The sequence below is a fragment of the Phlebotomus papatasi genome, chromosome 3 (assembly GCF_024763615.1).
Source record: "Phlebotomus papatasi isolate M1 chromosome 3, Ppap_2.1, whole genome shotgun sequence".
NCBI lineage: Eukaryota > Metazoa > Arthropoda > Insecta > Diptera > Psychodidae > Phlebotomus > Phlebotomus papatasi.
In genome coordinates, this window is record NC_077224.1 from 6,344,849 (window position 1) to 6,364,818 (window position 19,970).

At 33.8% G+C, this 19,970-nt stretch overlaps 1 protein-coding gene across 2 annotated transcripts in view; it reads left to right on the forward strand.

Moving 5' to 3' along the window:
- The window catches only part of LOC129806582 (protein amalgam), a 189,050-nt gene that overhangs the window by 12,755 nt on the left and 156,325 nt on the right, over positions 1 to 19,970 (forward strand). For both annotated transcript variants that reach the window (XM_055855274.1, XM_055855275.1), the window contains exon 2: positions 7,706 to 7,957. The gene's annotated coding sequence lies outside the window, so the exon portion shown is untranslated. The remainder of the gene's footprint in view (positions 1 to 7,705; positions 7,958 to 19,970) is intronic.

Here is a 19,970-nt window from a genome sequence, read left to right on the forward strand (position 1 = left end):
GATACGTCTAGGAAAAGGGCTGACTCTACCCTAACGATATTGACCAACGAAATTACATTAATTGTCAGTTGATTGAGAAATACGTTCTGACCTTGAGAAACTGCTCAAGGGAATGATTCAAGGTCATTGTGATTTTTAAAATGTCGGTCTTTAGAACATTTGAAAGAAATTCTAAATTAAAGTCATATTAGTCAAAATTAGTTTTGAAAAAAAAACTTACTTAAGTAGCCACTTACGTACCTTTAAGAGATAAGGCCTCCTGCACAATATCTCGTCATTCCACACAATCTCAAAGCCAGCGTCCGTCAGCGTCGCGGAACCCCCAGAGGGTTTCATCCACTACAAAAATAATAATAATAATATAAAAAACACTGCTATCTTGAAAATTACTTTTTCTTTTTATAAGCTGTTGAACTAAAGTAAAAATTGCTTTCTAATCTAACAATGAGAACTGACGCGATTTTCTTAATAAAGAGTGTATCCGGTGTTCGCCAGTGGAGAAGTGGTCACCCTAAGAGGAAAACACTTTTTTGGTCTTGCCCAGAGCTTCCGGTCCCCACATGGACCTTCTTAAATGGCTGGAAAAGGGCATCAACATTTATTTTGCAACATTTTCTTTTATTTTCTTGTTTTTGCAAAAGTCATTTCTGGATAATCTCAATACTAACTTGAGAAAAGCTGTGAAAACACAATTTAGTCGAGTGAGTGCAGAGATTGTCTAAAAATAATCTTTGTAAAAACAAGAAAATGAAAGAAAATGTTGCAAAATAAATTTTAATACCCTTTTCGAGCCATTTAAGAAGGTCCATATCGAGACCGAAAGCTCTGGGCAAGACCAAAAAAGTGTTTTCTTCTTAGAGTGACTACTTCTTTACTGGCGAACACCGGATACACTCCTTATCAAGAAAATTGCTTTCATTGCAAAAAGTGCAGAGCTTACATGTACCTGAGATTTTCTAATGTTAATATGAATACAATTTAAAAATAGTCCGTCTCCGTTATTTATTGATTATTAATTTTTTTAGTTATTGAGAGTTTGATCCTTCTTAAGTTTTTTATTGGACAGGATATCGGTCAAAATAGGCCTAAGGCCTAAGACCTGAGCAAGGGGATTAAACGGGGGGGGGACAACAAAAAAAAACAATTTAAAAAAAGGTAACTAATCCTCGCAAAATTTTATGTTCTCCAATTAGGCCCTAACTTAGCAAAAGTTTGTCTGGCGACACCTTGATTACGAATATAATGGATGGCTAAATAACTTTTCTGGCTGATCGGTCAGTCCTTCGAGTTTAATACCTCACTAACCAAGAGATTCCTATTTTCTTATTTTAAGCAAAAGTTATAGGGTCGAAGGACCACCTGTTCCCCAGAGAATACTTCTTGGAAATTTTGCTAAAATATCGAAATTTATTTAATGTATCTAAAAAAAAGGGGTAAGCAAAGCGTCCTAGCTTTGCGGAGTGCTCGAACTCATGAGAAAGAACTATCCGTTTACTTTTTTTTTGAATATTTGATTAATTAAAAAGGAAATTAATTAATTATATATAATTATTAATTAAAATAATTGAGTTTGAACCTTTCCAAGTGGGTGGCGAGAAGTGGTTAAAAAACTGGCGAAAAGTGATTAAAAGTGGCGACGAAGTGGTTATTTTTGCATTGTTAATAGAAATCAGTTTTTAAGTAGTCCAGGGTTAAATTGGAGGCCTATTATTTTCACGAATCTGCAATCAATACATTTAAGTAACTTTGTGTCAAATTTGAGTTATTTTGTAATAAGGGTTGAGAAGTTATAAAAAAATTAATTCCCGTTTTTCCTGAACATGGCGATAAGTGGTTACTCCACCCTATATTGGATAGTAATTTCTATCCAAATTACTATCCTCCATTAAATTTTACTGTCTTCAAGTAAAATTTTAATACGTAATATCTGGCCAGAAAAATTTACTATCTGGTTAGTAAAATCTGCTATTCGGATATTAGAATCTAGGAGAAGCTTGAGGTTAATCTAAAGAAGGATTGTAGAATTTTCCATCCGGATATTATAATGCAATATCCATATTATAGTAAATTTTAAAAATTCAAGATAGTACTCCTATATTATAAAGTAAAGTATCTATGGAAGGTAGTATATTCTAGTATATCTTTTGAGGCGGTAGAATTTAAAGAAATAATTTGTAGACACACAACCAAATTTTTATTGGTTTTCAAAAGTGTTGTTAAAATCTTTAAAAATAGTTTATCGTCTTTGTTTTCTCTAAAATTCATCTAAATACTTTTAAAAATAAACAAGATAATGGGTCAGAAGGAGGCGCTAGAGAAAGAATATGGGAAGCATGATAGGAGAAAGTGGGGTACCTTTGAATTGGAATACCTTTGAAATTTTTTCTCCTATTTATTAATAGAACTGGACCTTAATTCTACAATTGTGACATTGTAAACCAATTGTAACCTAAACAAAAACCTTAGTTAGATGTTCCAAAGACTACTCCACTTCCCCATAGTTTAGTGTTGTTCTCAGGTGGCAAAAAGCGGTTTGTTGAACCAACCTCAATGCATATAAAATAACATAGAATCGAGAGTTAAACATTTTATAAAGATATTGTAACCTGTGTCTTATATTCAAAAGAATAAATTTCCTTTATAATTTTGACGATAACCACAAGGAGTGATGATGTGCAAAAATATTTTAGTCCTTTGCAGTCTCTACGGGAGAACTATTTGGAGGATGAATATAGTGGATAAAATTATCTCTATAGTTAGAGAATAATGCTTCCATTGTGATAGAATATAACAAACATTTGGCGAATAGATAGTTGGGGAAAAGTATAGGATTTTCTCTCGGGGTTGATTCATTTGTACCTTATACAGTCTTTTATAGTCCCCTAATAGTTAGTGGCTGCAAGATGGGAGAAAAAGGAATAAGGATAAAGTGGCTTATAAGTTTATTAAATTTCACCCCACAAACTTCAAATCCTCATTCACAGCCGAATGTCTTCTTCTTCAGCGGCACAAAATTGGTGTTCTCTGTAAGGTACCCTGGGGAATTCTGTTCTGGTACAATTTTCCTACGGCCAAACAATAGAGTTGAAATTGGAAACAATAGAGGTTTTGTGCGATAACAGAATTTCATTGCTCTTACACAGAAAATTATTTGAATTGTTTATCCCACCCACTAAAACCTCCACATCCAAATCTGTGGGGGTTGCAAACGTGAGAATTGTGGCCCAAAAATTTTCTATGGTTAAGCAGGAGGAGAAAAAAAGTCGCGGAGAATGGCCTCAGATGAAAATTGCACAACAATTTCATTTGCTTTATTCTCGATTTTCCACCCATGCCGCATCATTCTTTTAACCAAGCACTGCCGAAGCCTCTATTGAAATACTCATCATCTTGTTTGCCGTACATGATTTCCGGTCGATCATTTATAATCCTTTCCACTGTCTATTTCATATGTTTTTCAGGAAGAACAAATAATAATCGTGATACAGCAGTAAAAAAAAGTTCTAACGGAGGCTCTCAGACAATGCTATCTGCTCGCATTTCTATTTAATGAACAAGATACTGACCATTTAGTTGACTTTCCGTACATGCGGTTGACTCTGTCCTTCTTCTGTTCGGAAGCTCATCTTTAATTCAAGCACGTAAGGATGGGGTTTTCACCGATCGGACATGATAGATGGAATCGGTGAAGATCATCCTTAACCCTTTAAGGTCCAGTGGGACACTGGTATCAGAAAAAATATCTTGTTCAAATAAAACAAAAAAAATGAAATTCATATTTAGCGAGCAGATAGCATAGTCTGAGAGCCTCCGTTAGAGCCTTTTTTATTGCTGTATCACGATTATTATTTGTTCTTCCTGAAAAACATATGAAATATGTTCCTTTAAGGTCCAGTGGGACACCGGTGTCCCAAAAACAAAAACCATTTTTCGGCTATTTAGAGGAAAAGATAACCTTCTATAGTCAAAAAGTTTTTTATTTTTGGGTCACCGGTGTACCACTTATTCTTAAAGGGTTAAGAGCTAAAATTAACGAAAAGCTTACAAATAGTAAGACGACAAGGTCACCTCCGGGAAGAAAAGACACCTGCGTCTACGGTACTTGACTTTTTACAGTTTATAAAAACTATGGTTCTTTTAATCGAAAATTGTATTTACCAGCTAAATTCAAACATAGGGGAAGGTGGGGCTACTTTGAACTGTGGGGCTAGATTACTATACGACTTTTCAGCCTATTTCTAAATAAAGCCAGTCCTTTCAATTTATTTTATTTGGATCCACAATTATTTTGTGTATCCAAATTACATCATGTTAAAAACCAGCTTTTATTAGAAATATGCAAAAAGAAACGTATAACAATGTAGCCCCACAGCTCAAAGTAAGCTCTCAACAGCAAAATTTTCTCGGAAATGAAATTTTTAATACACAATCCAGCTGACACAAGTTTGAAAAATATTTGTTTCACCCACTTATTAAATCGATAAAAATATAATTTTATTTTTTTCTTAAAGTAGAATAGTTATATTATGTTACTGAAGTGATTAATTATGGAAATAAAAATATAAATTATATTTTAAGTGGATTTATCGGAGTTGAATCGGTCGCGGCATCTGAGTTTTGCAATTATCGGAGTTACATGTCCTGACAGTAGTGAAAGTTGGGTCTTGGGTCTCATCTTAAAGCTGAAATTTTAAAGAACATCAATCATTTACTCTTAAGAAAAGTGATGAAAATATACTTAAAAAAATATAAATAAAATTGAATACATGGAAAATCCGAAAAAGTGCACCAAACCTTATTTTAAAAAAAATGCAGAATTTTAGGATTTTCTCTCACAAATGGTTAAAGATTCATTAAAGGACGAATCAATAAAACAGTGTACCTCCAATTGTATAATCCCTTTTAGCGCCATGTTGCAGAAATTTGTGATATCCTTGCTTATTGTAGTTACTCTTTTAAAACTCTTCTAAGTTTATAGTTATTAAAAAAATAGTTTATAAGTTTTACGTTCACACTGAATTGTTAAAGTTTTTTTTCGATATTTTGGAGGCTTTGAGACTATATTATGAGTCCTACTGCATAGGAATTTTTTCTTTGTTTGCAAAGAGCTAAATTGTCATTTCTTAGCCGGGCCTTGACATACTTGTGGATTAGCCGAGAGACAGCTTAGCGTAATTATATCCGAAATAACAGTTAAACCAAATTTCTGTCTTTTTCCACTAAGCCGTCTTTTGGCTTAAGTCCTAAGTCTGTCAAGGACCTAAGGTTGATTAACCTCGAGCCGAGATAAGAAATAACGAAATAAGTCTTTGCAAACAAAGAGAAATTTCGCACAATTTGAAGGTTTATTGTATGCAACTCATGCCTATATTATTTCTCTAACATTAAGAATTGTAATATATTTCAAAATACCTTCACTGAGAGAAAACCGAAAAAGTTAAAATAACATTCCGGAAATGTTTATTTTGCCCTGCAGTATTGATCCGAAATCTGTGTAAATATTATGTAATAGGGAGATGATCTCCTTCCGGGTGCGTCAGGGATGCTGATCATTTTAGAGACCAAACAACAATGTTTTTTCGCCAAAGCTTTCGACGCTACAGTGCGCCTTCTTCAGTGGCTAAGAGGTGGAAAAATTTTTATTAAAGAGACTTCCATATACAAATTTCTTTGTTACAAATTGACTCACTCAAAACCGTGATTTTTTGTCTCTAAAATTCGTCCTCCTGTACTCATCTATTCCTACTGAGAGACAACCAAACATGCAATCCCTTAGGATTGGATTTGTAAGGAAATATGTAGACGATCTCTTGGTGTCGGTACATAGGGATGATGTGGAGGCTCTAGTGCCTCTTTTTAACTCCTTCCACCCGAAAATCCAGTTGCTGAAAAGGATGCTGAACTACAATAGTGCACATCCACGGAGCACAATCATAAACGTGGGAAAAAATCTAATCAACAGGGCCCGATCTGTTACCACAAAATTGGGAGTGAATATAGATGATACCTTAAGGCGGATTCTCAAGAAAAATGATTTTCCGGAAAGGGTCATTAGGAGGATGTTGAGGAATGGTGAGCTTTGGCGAAAAAACATTGTTGTTTGGTCTCTAAAAGGATCAGCATCCCTGACGCACCCGGAAGGAGATCATCTCCCTATTACGTAATACTTATTCTTCGTCAGTTATTCTATTGGTAAATATTATGCTTTTTAGGTGTATTAGGTGTTAAAGTTACACTTTTTCATGTTAATTTTACCCTTACAAAGGTGTAAAATTAACATTAAAAATGTTGATATATTTTTACACCTAAAAAGTGTTAAAGTTATGAGGAAAAAAATTAATCGCACCCTCTTTTTTCTCAGTGTAGTAATAAACCTTAAACAAAAAAATATAAATTATTAATTTCTGAATTTGTAATTGAACACGATCTAACGTTTTAAGGGCTAATGGATTGTTCATCAATTGGATATTAATATTCCAAAAATTGAAAAAAAATTAAACAAGAAAATTGAATTTTATTTTACAGAAATAAATTGTTTTTTCTATTCATTTCTCTTTTTGCCATTAGAAGTATGAATTAAAACCTATTTTTATACTGATTTACGACCTATTTGTGCTAAAAGAGTAATGATCGTCGGTGTCGCCCAAATTACCGAAGACGCAAAATCCCGTATCGGTGGAAATCCCGAAAAGCCTAAATCCCGAATACCCAAAATTCCTAAAATCGAAATCCTGAAAGGGTTAAATTCCCGAATAGTTGAAATCCTTAAAAGGATGAAATTATACAGAGAATAATGTACGGTATAATTTCTCAAAACATAGAAAAATTCTCTTTGCCTACAGCAAGCGCAAGTGTAATCCTGGGATAAGCTGTAACACTTTTAATAATTCGAGATTTTGGCTCTTCAGGATTTTGGCTTTCAGTATATTAACCGGGAGATCGTTATTATCGATTTTGCAGTTATTCCTATTGCACTGATGATACTTAGTTTTTTCTAAGATTTATTAAGTTTGTTATTTATTTATTAAATGACAGAAATAAAATTATAATATTTTCGAAAATATGGATATTTTGCAGAAAACATTAACTTACAAAGCAAATTCTTTTTCAAATTCAAAATCTAACTGTTACAACTGTACAATTAATTTGTACAAATATCAGAGATTAATATCATTTTATCACGAAAGCTCATAAAATATTCAGTAACGCGATAGATAACCCTTTTCAATCGATCGCGAGTTGGAGCAATAATTTCATATATTTACAGAAGATTCACTTTCCTGTTCACTTCCACACTCATTGCCCTTTTGGCACCACCCCTAAAAGCATATAATCACGGCACAAAAGTAATCATTTCATGGTTAAACTAGCAAATAGCAATCAAGGAGTGAACAATTAATAATTATCATTTGGCAGGATGAGTGTGAAAAAGTCGTGTGTGGGAAAATTGCCAAGGAGTGTGTGTACTAATGTTCCACAATACTCTGATTGTGTAGAGATAAAAACAACATTCAACCATTTGATTGTGATTCTCTCCTTCGACCCTCCTTTTTGATATCGAGAAAAATCTCTTTGGTAATTCCAACTATCTATGAAACACTGTGTTCCAAAATAAAACAAAATATCCTTCTGATGGGAGGAGGAAGGGCAAAAACCCAGCTTCTTCTCTCCCTGAAGTTCACGATCGAATATGTTTCTTTGGCAGAGTGTGAATTTTCGCCAATTTATTGGACAGAGAAAAAAAAGCAGATAGAGCTACAAAATGCACCATATGGTGATGGAAACGCCAGAAGCCTCAATATTGTATTGAGGAAGGAACGTGCAAGGAAAAGACGCTAAAAGTATCCCAAAAATTTTCATCTAACGTCCAAGGCGACAAGAAAAGTTACATAAGAAGCAACAACAGCATCATAGGGGTGAAAATAGTTGCAGCAACTAATTTTGTAGGAAACTTTAGGTAAGTTTTCAATTTTCAAAGATATTTGAGTACTTTAATATTTTTGTTTTAAATTGAGATGTATCCACATGTGATTAAATATTCAATGCTCTAAAGAAGAATCAGTAAGAAAACTGTTACCTTGAGAAGAAAAAATTCACCCTGTTCATGATGCCATGAAAAAGATACGGTGGATATTGAGAAACATTTTTAAAAGTAATTAAAAAATCAATTAAATTATAACCAGAATTAATCAGTTTATACTTGACTGACAAAATAATCTTGAGATATAATTAAATAAACCAAAATTGCCTAAATCGCTTTAAAAATACCCTCTTTGCAACTGCCAAGCCTTTAACGACCTTGGGGAACTGTAAGAAACAATGATTCAAGGTCAATGACGTGTTATGATCGATAGGTTGGCTTGAAAATACTTTAACGATTAAGGATTGGTTTTTACTAACTGAGTGAAGAAATTTCTGAGATCTCGATGATTCAGAATATTTTAGAGAATTTATTTTTATACAACTCATATACATTATTTGGAGTAGGGGAAAGCGCGCTACCTTCGGACAATTCAAGCTTCGGACAATTCTATTTTTTCTCTACGTTCCTTATAATATAATATTATAGTGGCCCAAATCCATTTATAACACATTGAAAAAAGTGATTTGTGCGAAGCATAAATCATCCAAAGGTAGCGCGCTTCCCCCTAATGGTTCGAAAGGGATAAAGTTCCTTTATCGAAAGGTATTATACGGGCTTCAGACCTAAGACTTACCCATAAGGCTTAACTTCTTTAATTTCTTATCAGTCAAGAATTTTTGGAAAAGTTGGACTTAAGATTGGATTATTGAAGGCAAATAATTAATTACCTTCTGAAAAACCGAAAAACCAGTAAAATAATTGTTATTAAGAATTTTGAGACCTTCGGGAACTGGGCTAAACCCTTAATCTGAAGATCGCTTTAGAGTTAGCTATAATATACTAAACTTTGTGCTCATTCAATGTGATTGTCATAAAGAAAATAAATTGAAAACAATAATATTCTAATCTACTTTTGAATTAATAAAATAGGGGAAAGCGCCCTACTTTCGGACGACTCAAGCTTCGAACAATTCATTATTTTCAATATTCAATTCAATTCCTAAACATAAGGCTATATATAACTTACAATAAGTTTTTTTTGTGACGTGAGGTGCAACCAATCCAAGCTTAACAGAGTGACGTTTACAAAAGTTCATTGAGCAATTTCTTAATATGTTTTACAGTTTGGTTATTAATATTCGATTTTAGTCTTTGTGGTAAATTATTGTAATTTTTTATGGCATTAAATGTAATATAGATTTTGTTCCATATTTAGTATATATTTTCAATAATTTTTCTTATTCTCTGAAAAGGGCCACTGGTGAATGGCCAACTTTACGGGAGAGCGATTTTTAGTTCAGATTTTACATGCTGAGTATAGGATTTTTAAGATTTGATAGCCCTATAACTTTGGGAATAATTAAATTTCCGGTATAATATTCACAGAGAAGGTAGAGGGTGTCAAGGAGTATCTCGCGAAAGAAACTAAGTTTTCAAGAAATCGACTTATTGGACTTATATTCTGATAAGTCGATTTGTGAAATATTTTTTTATATAACCCCTAAATATATACCATTTTTTCGAGGCGGTGAATTTCAAATGCTTAAGTTATGAACCGTTGGCGCTAAAAATACAGTAGACTCTCGCTAATTCGGCTCTTTTAAGATTGGGCTACTTTTTTTTGGACAGCAGTTACATTTAAAAAAAGTTTGTTGTCATTTTTCAAGTTTCATTATAATTAATAAATGAATCAAATATGCTCAAACTTGCATGGTTTGTCATAGTTTTGATGCAATTTTGCATTATTAAGGAATTTTCATGCAATTTACGATATATATGAGTGTGTAAACTCAATATGTGTATAAAGATGAATATAAAATCGTTGCATTTCAAAAAGTTTGATGCCCGAATTTCTCTCTAATTCGGGTGAAATTTCGGTCCCAAATGCCCGAATATAAGAGAGTATACTGTAGCCCAAGAAATTGGCGCAAAAGTTATTTCACTGAAAAAAAAAACGGGTGTGCGATTAACTTTTTTTCGTCATAACTTTAACACTTTTTAGGTGTAAAATATAACAACATTTTTTAATGTTAATTTTACATCTTTTTAAGGGTAAAATTAACATGAAAAATGTTAACTTTAACCCCCAATACACCTAAAAAGGGTGATATTTACACCGATTTCGGATCAATACTGTAGGGTAAAATAAACATTTCCAGAATGTTATTTTAACTTTTTCGGATTTTTCTCAATGTTTGTATATTTTACGGCGTTTCCGTAACTTATTCAAAAGAAATCTTCAGAAAGTATGCAAAATTTCTGTATGCACAAAGCCGTTTCGCGCGCTTTTCCGCCGTCCCGAAAATATGCGTAATCCCGGGACCCCCTGTATAGAGAAAAGATTGAGTTGTTCGAAGGGTGAATACAAGGGGGAAGCCAGTTTGATAAAATGTGAAGTTAGTTCTCATTTGGTCTCGTTCTTGCAATTTTCTAACTCGTTTGAAGTAATTACTTTAAAAAAAAATTCTTGGTGCACTGAAAAAATGATATCTATACAAAATAAGTCACCGATTTTTAATTTTAATTGAACTAACTGTGTTATCACACTTGCACATTAAAATTTTAATATGATTCACATTAATTGTCACTGGTGAGAGCCCAAATGTGTAATTTGTGTGTTTGAATCATTTTATATTCAAAATTTGATCTATTTGTTGATAAAAAGGTAGACTTGGCCCACAAAATGTGATATAAATTGATTTATAGCATTAATGCGAAAAATTAATGCGATTTTCTCTTTAATTTTTTAATGTGAAAAATATTTATGCTTTAGGTAAATTTAAACTTATTTTTGCAGACCAAGTCCACTTCTTTATCAATAAATAGAAAAAAAACCCAAATACTGATTGGCTCAAAGACACAAATAACATATTTGGACGCTCACAAGCGACAATTAATGTGATTCACATTAAAATTTTAATGTGCAAGTGTGATAACGCCGTAAGATATGTAAAGCCCGTATAAATAATGTTGCTTCTTTTCTACAGTTTTTAGTTATAATTATTTCAAGTAGTTTATAAAAAGAATATCAATTGATTTATTAAGTTGAACATTTTCTTAAAACAAAGCATTTTCCGAGTAATGTACTAACGATCGATTTGAATTAGGTAACGCTTTGTTTTCAAGTAATAACTTTCGCTGAGTCACACTTTTCTTCTCGATTCACACAAAATAATTGTCATAATTCTGTTATAATTTCCGGGGATACCATAAGATACACCTTTTTGGAAAGCTTTAAAAAATCTCTTTCGATGGACATTTATTATATAGCTCAAAACTCATTGGGGAAAAATCCCCAAACACTTCTACACGAAAATTATTCACTTGCGGGAAAACGATTCATCGTAATTTTTCTAGACTTTCTGCTGAAATTATTGCACTATACATCATTTCATGGTCGAATTTATACTTTCAATTAACTAACTATTCACAATCTTTGCTTTGATAATTAATAATTTATATAAAATAAAACAATTTTCCAATACCTTACACAGAGAATGAGACGGTTGATATGTCTTCCAAAGTCTCTCTCTCTTTCAGCAGTACCTTCACTGTCTTTCATGAATGTCCATATAGAAAAAATAAGTGGCTATCCCCTAGGTGAATAAGTCTGCCACTCACGGTACACTTTGAGTGCGATCAGCGCGATCTTGGAGACGGATCGTGCGATCAGTGCGATCTTGGAGACTGATTGCGCGATCAGTGCGAGCTCGTTGACTGATCGTGCGATCTGCAGATCTGCTACTCACGGTATACTAGCTGATAATACTTATTCACCCTTTATGTTCGAAGCTTGAGTTTGTCCGAAGGTAGCGTGCATTCCCCTAAGTAAATTAAATGTGACAGAAGTCTCTCAAATAACCGAAACCTTACCTATGAACATGACCTTAAAGGTATTTAGTCAAGTAAGAAACATTCTTACCATTATATTACTTCACACACATCGGAAAATATATCTGTTTGAAAAATATTAAGCCAAATTTTGAATCAAAATTTGATTCTAAAGAAGTGCAATGAATTCAGAAATGTTACAGCATAGGCCTATCGACATTTCATTTTTTCATACGTTTTTGCATAGAGGCACTGAAGACTATTGGGAAGTTTTTTCCTAAAGAGAATTGACTTATCAGTCTGATATATTTCGAAATCGCACATTAAAATTTATCTAAAAATATATATTTCATAATGTTCGCCGAAATAATACAAATACTACGAGCAAATTTGTTTAAGTCTTGGTGCAATATCTGCAAAATTTTTACAAGGAAAATTTGAAAATAGCTTCACTTTTTATTTGGCTTGATGGGCCCCTGGTTACAGCACTAAGCAGGAGCCTGAACATTAAATAATTGTGATATAAAATGATGATTGCAAAATGTGTGATAAATTATAGAGCAAATTTTAGCATAGTGCTAGAGTGTGAGCGAGGAGTCGTGGTTGAAAATTGAATTGATTTATAATTGGTATAAAATACAAACATGCTCGTTCTCCTATCCGCTTACCAAACCCTTCGTTGGGGATGCAACAACTCATTTTATGTTCCAGTTCAGTTCACACCAAAATCCATGAGATCAATTTGTTATATGGTGAAATATTATTAATTATATATCACCAATGTTGTGCAGTGAATTACAATTTTACGCCATGTGAAGACGACGACGATGCAAATGACCTAATATTGTTTTCAACTAATGCAACGGATGAACATTTTAAAGGAAAAATTGCAATGTTCCAAAATGTTGCATAATTTATTATTTTAAAATCAGTAAATTGAATAAAATAGGTCGAATAATTTTATGTATAGGACTAATCCTTCAAAAGAAAGCGTTCTTCTTAAGTAGCATACTTTCCTAAAAGGGATGTCAATTAGTTTTTAGATGAATACTATGGGTCTAATAGTTATGACATGACGAATTATAGGGGGAGCAAAGGTGGTTTTGATGAGGTGTGGAAATTTTTGAGTGATTTGCAGAAATTCGAACGATGGCGAAAACGGTGAAAATTGAAAATCGAACCACAAAAACTTCCGATGCCATATAACTGGCATGGAGTTGACTATTAAACATGCGAGATAGACAGTTTGATGGTAAAACATGCTTCCTATCTCTGTCTGTGAAAGTGCAGGGAGGGTGTTCATGGGTGAATTTAGTAAGCCCATAGTATGGTAGGGAAGGGTGGCACATATTTCGACGACATGTCTATTCGCACGAAAATAATTTAAATTGAATTGAAAGTCAAACGAGGAGCCCCAGAGAAGAGAAACGGAGCTTGAGGAAGGGTGGATGGTGACATCGGATGGGCGGCCGGGATTTGGAGTCAACGTGGAAAATCCAATTGCGTCCTTAGAATTTTTAAGTTTGCTTCTGGCGTGCATAAAATCACTTTCGGAGGAGAAGGATAAATGCTGCAAAATCCAGAAGATGTATTTGCCCAAGAGCATCCATGAGCACATGAACTTGAAAGTTAAAAGCGTCTTGTAGCAGGATTTTTATACGATAAATAGTACCTTTAAATTTATTTCAATGACCCAGTGTATTTACACAAGAAATAAAATAGGCATTTTATGAAAGTTTTTGATCTTTCAGAGAAGTACTTCTCTCCCTTACTGTGTTATCACACTTGCACATTAAAATTTTAATATGATTCACATGAATTGTCGCTGGTGAGAGTCCAAATGTGTAATTTGTGTGTTTGAATCATTTTATATTCAAAATTTGATCTATTTGTTGATAAAAAGATAGACTTGGCCCGCAAAATTTGATATAAATTGATTTATAGCATTAATGCGAAAAATTAATGCGATTTTCTCTTTAATTTTTTAATGTGAAAAATATTTATGCTTTAGGTAAATTTAAACTTATTTTTGCAGGCCAAGTCCACTTCTTTATCAATAAATAGAAAAATCCCAAATATTGAGTGACTCAAAGACACAAATAACATATTTGGACGCTCACAAGCGACAATTAATGTGAATCACATTAAAATTTTAATGTGCAAGTGTGATAACGCCGTTACACTCACTCGTAATTAATGTTTACTTTCGTTTAGCAGGGGCACTCAATGGGTCAAGTGGTAGAGCACTCGCTCTATGATGCAAGTGTCCCGGGTTCGAATCCCCTTTAGGTCACCAGGAATTTTTCTGGCGTTAAAGGTTCTCGGATTGCATTCAGTGAGCTTCACTGCACTTGATTCCACGGGCATGGGTCTGACAATCTTATTCCGTACAAGAAAAAATAATAATGCATGTCTAGAAATCCCCTTGCGGGAAGGCCTTGTTCCTTCATGGAATGTGTGCCAGCATTATTATTATTATTATTATTATTAGTTTAGCAGATTTCGTATTTCGAATCAAATTCAAATACGTTCTCATACGAGATCTCGGACAATTTTCAAAAACTGAGTTATAGGTTTGTAGGTTAACTAGACCGATGGTTTAGTTTAAGAATCGTAAGCTTCCGTTCGGAGTTTCGTCACACCGTTTAGTCCGTTTAGTTATCAGCTGTATTCTTCGAGACATTACAGTACAAGTTTTTGTTTTCTGTTCCGGACCCTCTCAGATCTTTAAAATATAGTTGTAGTAGGACTATTGAGTCTAGAGGAATTGGAGGAAGAAAGGCCATCCTTACGAAAACTCTTCTAAGCCAACGGTACCAATAATACCAGTTGGGATGGTAAATCTTAAGAACGGCTAACTTCAGACGCATTATATAGCCGCACTCCGCCGATAGATCAAGTGGTGAGTTCCAGATGGATTATATCAAGGACGTATACGAATTGGCTTCTCTTTAGTCAGCGTTCAACCCTAAAGCTGAGAAGAAGATCATTTCGTGGCTCCCCGGTAATGGGCAATGTAATGCCCTAGACACACTTACGACTTAAGCCGAGAGACGACTTAGTGGAAAATGATGGAAAAGTAGTTTAGCCATTATTTCTAATATAATTACACTGAGCCGTCTCTCTGCTAATCCTCAGGTCTGTCAAGGCCCTAAGCTCTACTCCAGGAGGCTAGTTATAGTTATAAGGACATTCTAACATGTTCTGGTCCGATGTTTGTAGCATTCGTGCAACATAGTTATGGTGTCAAAGCCTCGCAACGGTCTATAACAATTCTGAAAAAAATGTGAAGAGTAATATTTCCAACAACCAAATTTTTGCAAACATACCGCTCAGTGGGAATAAATTCGTTTTGGTGTTAAAGTTTAGTTATGAAACTGTTTTGTGAAAGAGGCCTTTGATTTTATGCATCACCTGAACAATATGGGTTAGGTAGTGAGTTATGTTATCATTCATAACATTTTATTATAAACAAGATAATAAAATTCTATAGGAAAGAAGAGAAAACTTACTTATTCAATTGGAATTACGACTAACTGATTGTCTTAGAGGTTTTAGGACCTACCACCACTCAATTCTGTTACGCTATACTGTTCTTTATATCAGTAAACTTAATGAACTAGCGACCTGGTTTTTCATGCTATCAACTTATTGTCAGCTAGACTGATCTTGTCATTTCAAAGAGTAAAGCATACATAATATAAGAATACAAAACTCTCTACTGCATATTTATTGGGAAAATGACCGGCTTATGCATCTACTAGTAAGGGCTCCAGACTGTTGCGAGCTCTACTGCCTACATCCTATCATCTTCACATCTCACTGAGAATTAACTTCTGTCCTCAATGAGATCGTACGATCGACTACACTTAACACAGTCGTTAACCACTTGGCCATAATTCCCTTCTTTATGGGGCAGATTATTCTAGCTTCCATCGCAGCTTTCTATGTTTCTAACATTACCTGCTCATCCCATAAATGGAGGAATGGTTGAGGACAATACTAAGAAAATTCTGAACATTCAAACGTTCAATTTTACCGAGGTCGGGATTCCGAAAATTATCGGGAAAATACAATTCACTCAGGGAAAAATCATTAACTTTTTCCAAAACTATCAGCTCGGTCTCTAAGCCGTATTTCAAAGACTTGACCACTGCATGAAGGCTAGGAGACCGACCCGAAAGCTCTGGAAAAAGTTGATGACTTTTCCTTGAGTGAATTGTATTTCCCCAACGATTTCCGGAATCCCCGTCTCGTTAACTATATTACGTCGGTTTGTGTTTTACAATGAGTTCAATAATTTCGAACAGAAAAAACATTTTGCAGTTATGTAGTGTAATTCAGGGGACGTTAGGTTCTTGGGTAGTGTGATCCCTGACGCCCCGATTCTACTGTCACAGTTGTGAGTTCGAGTCCCTCCAGGTGCAATGTCTGCAGGGACGTTTCAATTTCAATCAGTATACTGAACAATGTACAAAATAGTCCTGTACATCAAATATAAATAAAATGTGTGGTAAGACCTCTGACTACTACTCCTTGACTACTGCAGCTCATGGCTAATTCTGATGTCCCATCATACCACACGTTTCACTAACTAGACTTCTAAATCCCATTTTCCTAAAAAATTTTTCCAACCCGACAAATTGCGGGATATCCCGATTCGTATCTAAATATATGGCTTAAAATATATAATATGGACACAGTAAAAAGTCATTGGAAAGGATAGAAAAAACTGCGGCATATCCTTTCACCACCATTGCGGAGTATTTTCCTTTTTTTTTTGGTATAATAGGGATCCCCATGAAAAGCATTGAAGCCCAATTTTTTTTCCACTCTTGCATAACTATATAGTGTGAGATGATCCTCCGGTTCTTCTCACATTCATTTTTGGTGTCTCACTTCATTCATTCGAAAATGCGGTGTGAAAGGCAGAGGAATCCACCACAAAAGAGCGCTATGTGCAACCTACCCAGTTGACCACACAGAGAAACTGCAGAACAATAAATTGTATACACATTCTCCCATTTTACATGGGAATTTCACCCTTTCGCTCAACCGCCCCCAGAGGCCTCTGCTATATCATTGAGAACGGAAATGCGGATGAATGAACTATTGGAAATAGGTTTTTATGCTGAAAGCCCATGCTGGGTGAGGAAAGAGGTACCTCCTGTAAAGTGGATGGGAAGTGAGAGCGAATGGTATGCAAAAGCGACAAAGCAGGAGCATAGTCAAATAATTAACGCTTCTCGGTTGTGAAGCAGCCACCGATATACACTTGGTACAAATATCCTTGTGCGCAATAAATAAATTTACTCTTCAGCTTTGCCAGACACCCTTTCTGCCCTCTGCCTTGATGGAATTCTATGTAACAGAGGACATTGAAATGTTCTTCAATTTCACAGACACTGAAGCTACAATTGAAAGACCAGAGGGGAGAATAAGTGTCAACATTGCGGTTTAATGCAAATTGCCATGCTTGAAACCATGAACATTTGTTTTCTTAGATAGATGGAGTATAACGCATATGGAGAAATTTTATCACTACAATGGACTGATTTAGTTGAAATGATATACAGTATTTTAGTGTTTTACATGATATGGAATGGAATGACCTATATTATCAATGTCAACCTTTGTGTTATTTTAGAGTTGAAACATTTGACATCATGGAGCTCAATATTAAAAGAGATTATGTATAATAGAATACAGTAGAGTTCCACAAATTTGAACAATATTTTCAAAAACGAAACGGAATTCATGTGAAATGCACTTTCCCAAATTTAAGAAAGATAATTTTAGAGAATATATCAATGCAATTAATTGTTAAAGAAATAGAATTTGTTGCGGAAGTTAATATAATACGATAATATTGAGGCAACACCATAGAAAAATAGTTCTAATTCAGAATCCACACAACATTTTCTTCACATAACCTTAAATTTTACATTTTGAGTTCAAATTTGCGGAGCTCGACTGTATAATGAAAAAAGTGGGAACATCAGTGGCGCATTAGACAAGACTGTTAATTCAACTTTGTAATTAATCCCGTCTAACCAGTTCAGAAATTCTGTAACCATATGATTATATCATATGACAAATTTTCGTAGTAAATTCGAGAACAGGATAACATTAAACCCCAGTGAGCATCGAATGGCCAGGTCTATAAACCTCTTAGTATCTGATATGAATTTGATTTTCGATTAACCCCTATCTTTCATACCTTATTTTTAAGGAGATCTCATAGAAAATACCCCTTACCAAATATATGTGAAGGACACTGTTTTGCGTTCGTAGTGGCGAGTATCGGAACTAATAAAATAATGTTGCCGGTCATGTTACTCAGCTGTCACTAACAAAATGGATTTTTTTCCAAGACGATTTATTGTTTTCAAAGTTATTCAAAGGTTTTCATATTGATTTCAGTAGATTTTTCGTGGTTTTATTAATTGTACAGTGAATACGTGAAACAAGTTGCAAACATAAAGTACGTATTTATATTTGTTTTTCGTGGATATTCTACGGAGGATTTTTTTTATACGATATTTTTTTACTATTCTAAAGTGTTAAATAGTTATTACTAATAACGATTTGATATTATTGTGGTTTACGTATTATTTAATTTTTCCATTTGTACAATATTTCGAATTAAAAATAGGTGTCAGAGACAATTAATTTCGTTCATCATTGATACATTTCATTCATTCGTCATTGATTATCCGTGGAGAAATCCAGTCCTTAATTAAGACCTACTATTCAAATCTTAGCATTAAGGCCTAAAATAATGGCCAAAGTTGGGTGTTAAATTAAGCCTTAGTGTTGGGGCCCTTTACCCTGTGTCACACGGGTCATTAAATAAATTTCATTTTTGAAGACAATTAAATTAAACCGAGGGATTATTCTCTATTAATTCCGCGACCGAGCCACCAACTCGTTTATGCTAGAACTCGTGGGAGACTTGTCTTTACCCATTGAAGGGCTAACCCCTGCGCAACCCAAACGCACTCGGTAACGATTCACGAAAGACTTACACGGTTACACCTTAAGTAACGACTTCTATCCCAGCGAGCATAGATACGAGGGTGACTATAATACTACTCTATAGGGGACTATTTTCAAATTCAAATAGACCCGTTGAGGGCTGTTCTACATTTTTTTAAAATAATTTTTATCTTATTTTTTTTTTTAATTTCTTGTAATTGAATCTAATATAATTTTAGAATTTCTTTCATATTATCTCTTTTTGACGATATTCGTAATCATTTATGATAATTTTGCACTAAAATAAAATGCAATTTCTGAATTTTCAATATAGTATTATTTTTACTCTACTTTAATATCGAAATGGGATAGAATCAGTACTAAAATCCCCTAAAATTAACGCCTAATTGGGAAAAAGTCAATACCGGAACACCTTAAACTCAATACCAAAGTGAGATATAATCAATACCGAAACACCCTAAAGCAAATACCAAAATGGAATAAAATACCAGAACACCTTAAAATTAATACCGAAAAGGGATAAAATCAATACTGCAATGTCGTAAAATCTATACCTTTAATGTGATAAAATCAACACCGGAACACCATATTCTTAATACCGATTTTCCTAGAAAATGGACTTCTGAAAATCAAGGCGGAATAAAATTGATTCCACGATTTCTATCAATTAATCCTAATCTATGTTCAATTCAATTCAATTCAATTTATTTAAAATCCACAAAAAATAGGGTGATTCTCTCTTACAAATTTGTGGCAAGTAAAGAAAAAAGGATAAAAAAGGATAGAAAAACAAAAACGGAAACAAAAGACAACAAAAATGAAAGAAAAAAAAGTAAAGTAAAATGTTAGAATCAATACTATTTTTTTCTAGAAAATGGATTTCATAAAATGAATGCTACAACGTTTTAAAAGCAATCCAAATATTTCTTTATTATATTCCAGAATTGAAAATTAATTGAAACTAAAACTATTTTTCAGAAAATTTAGTATAGTGTGGTATTAAAATTAATACCACGAGTATTAAAACTGGGTACTTCAAAAAATTCTCTCAATGTAG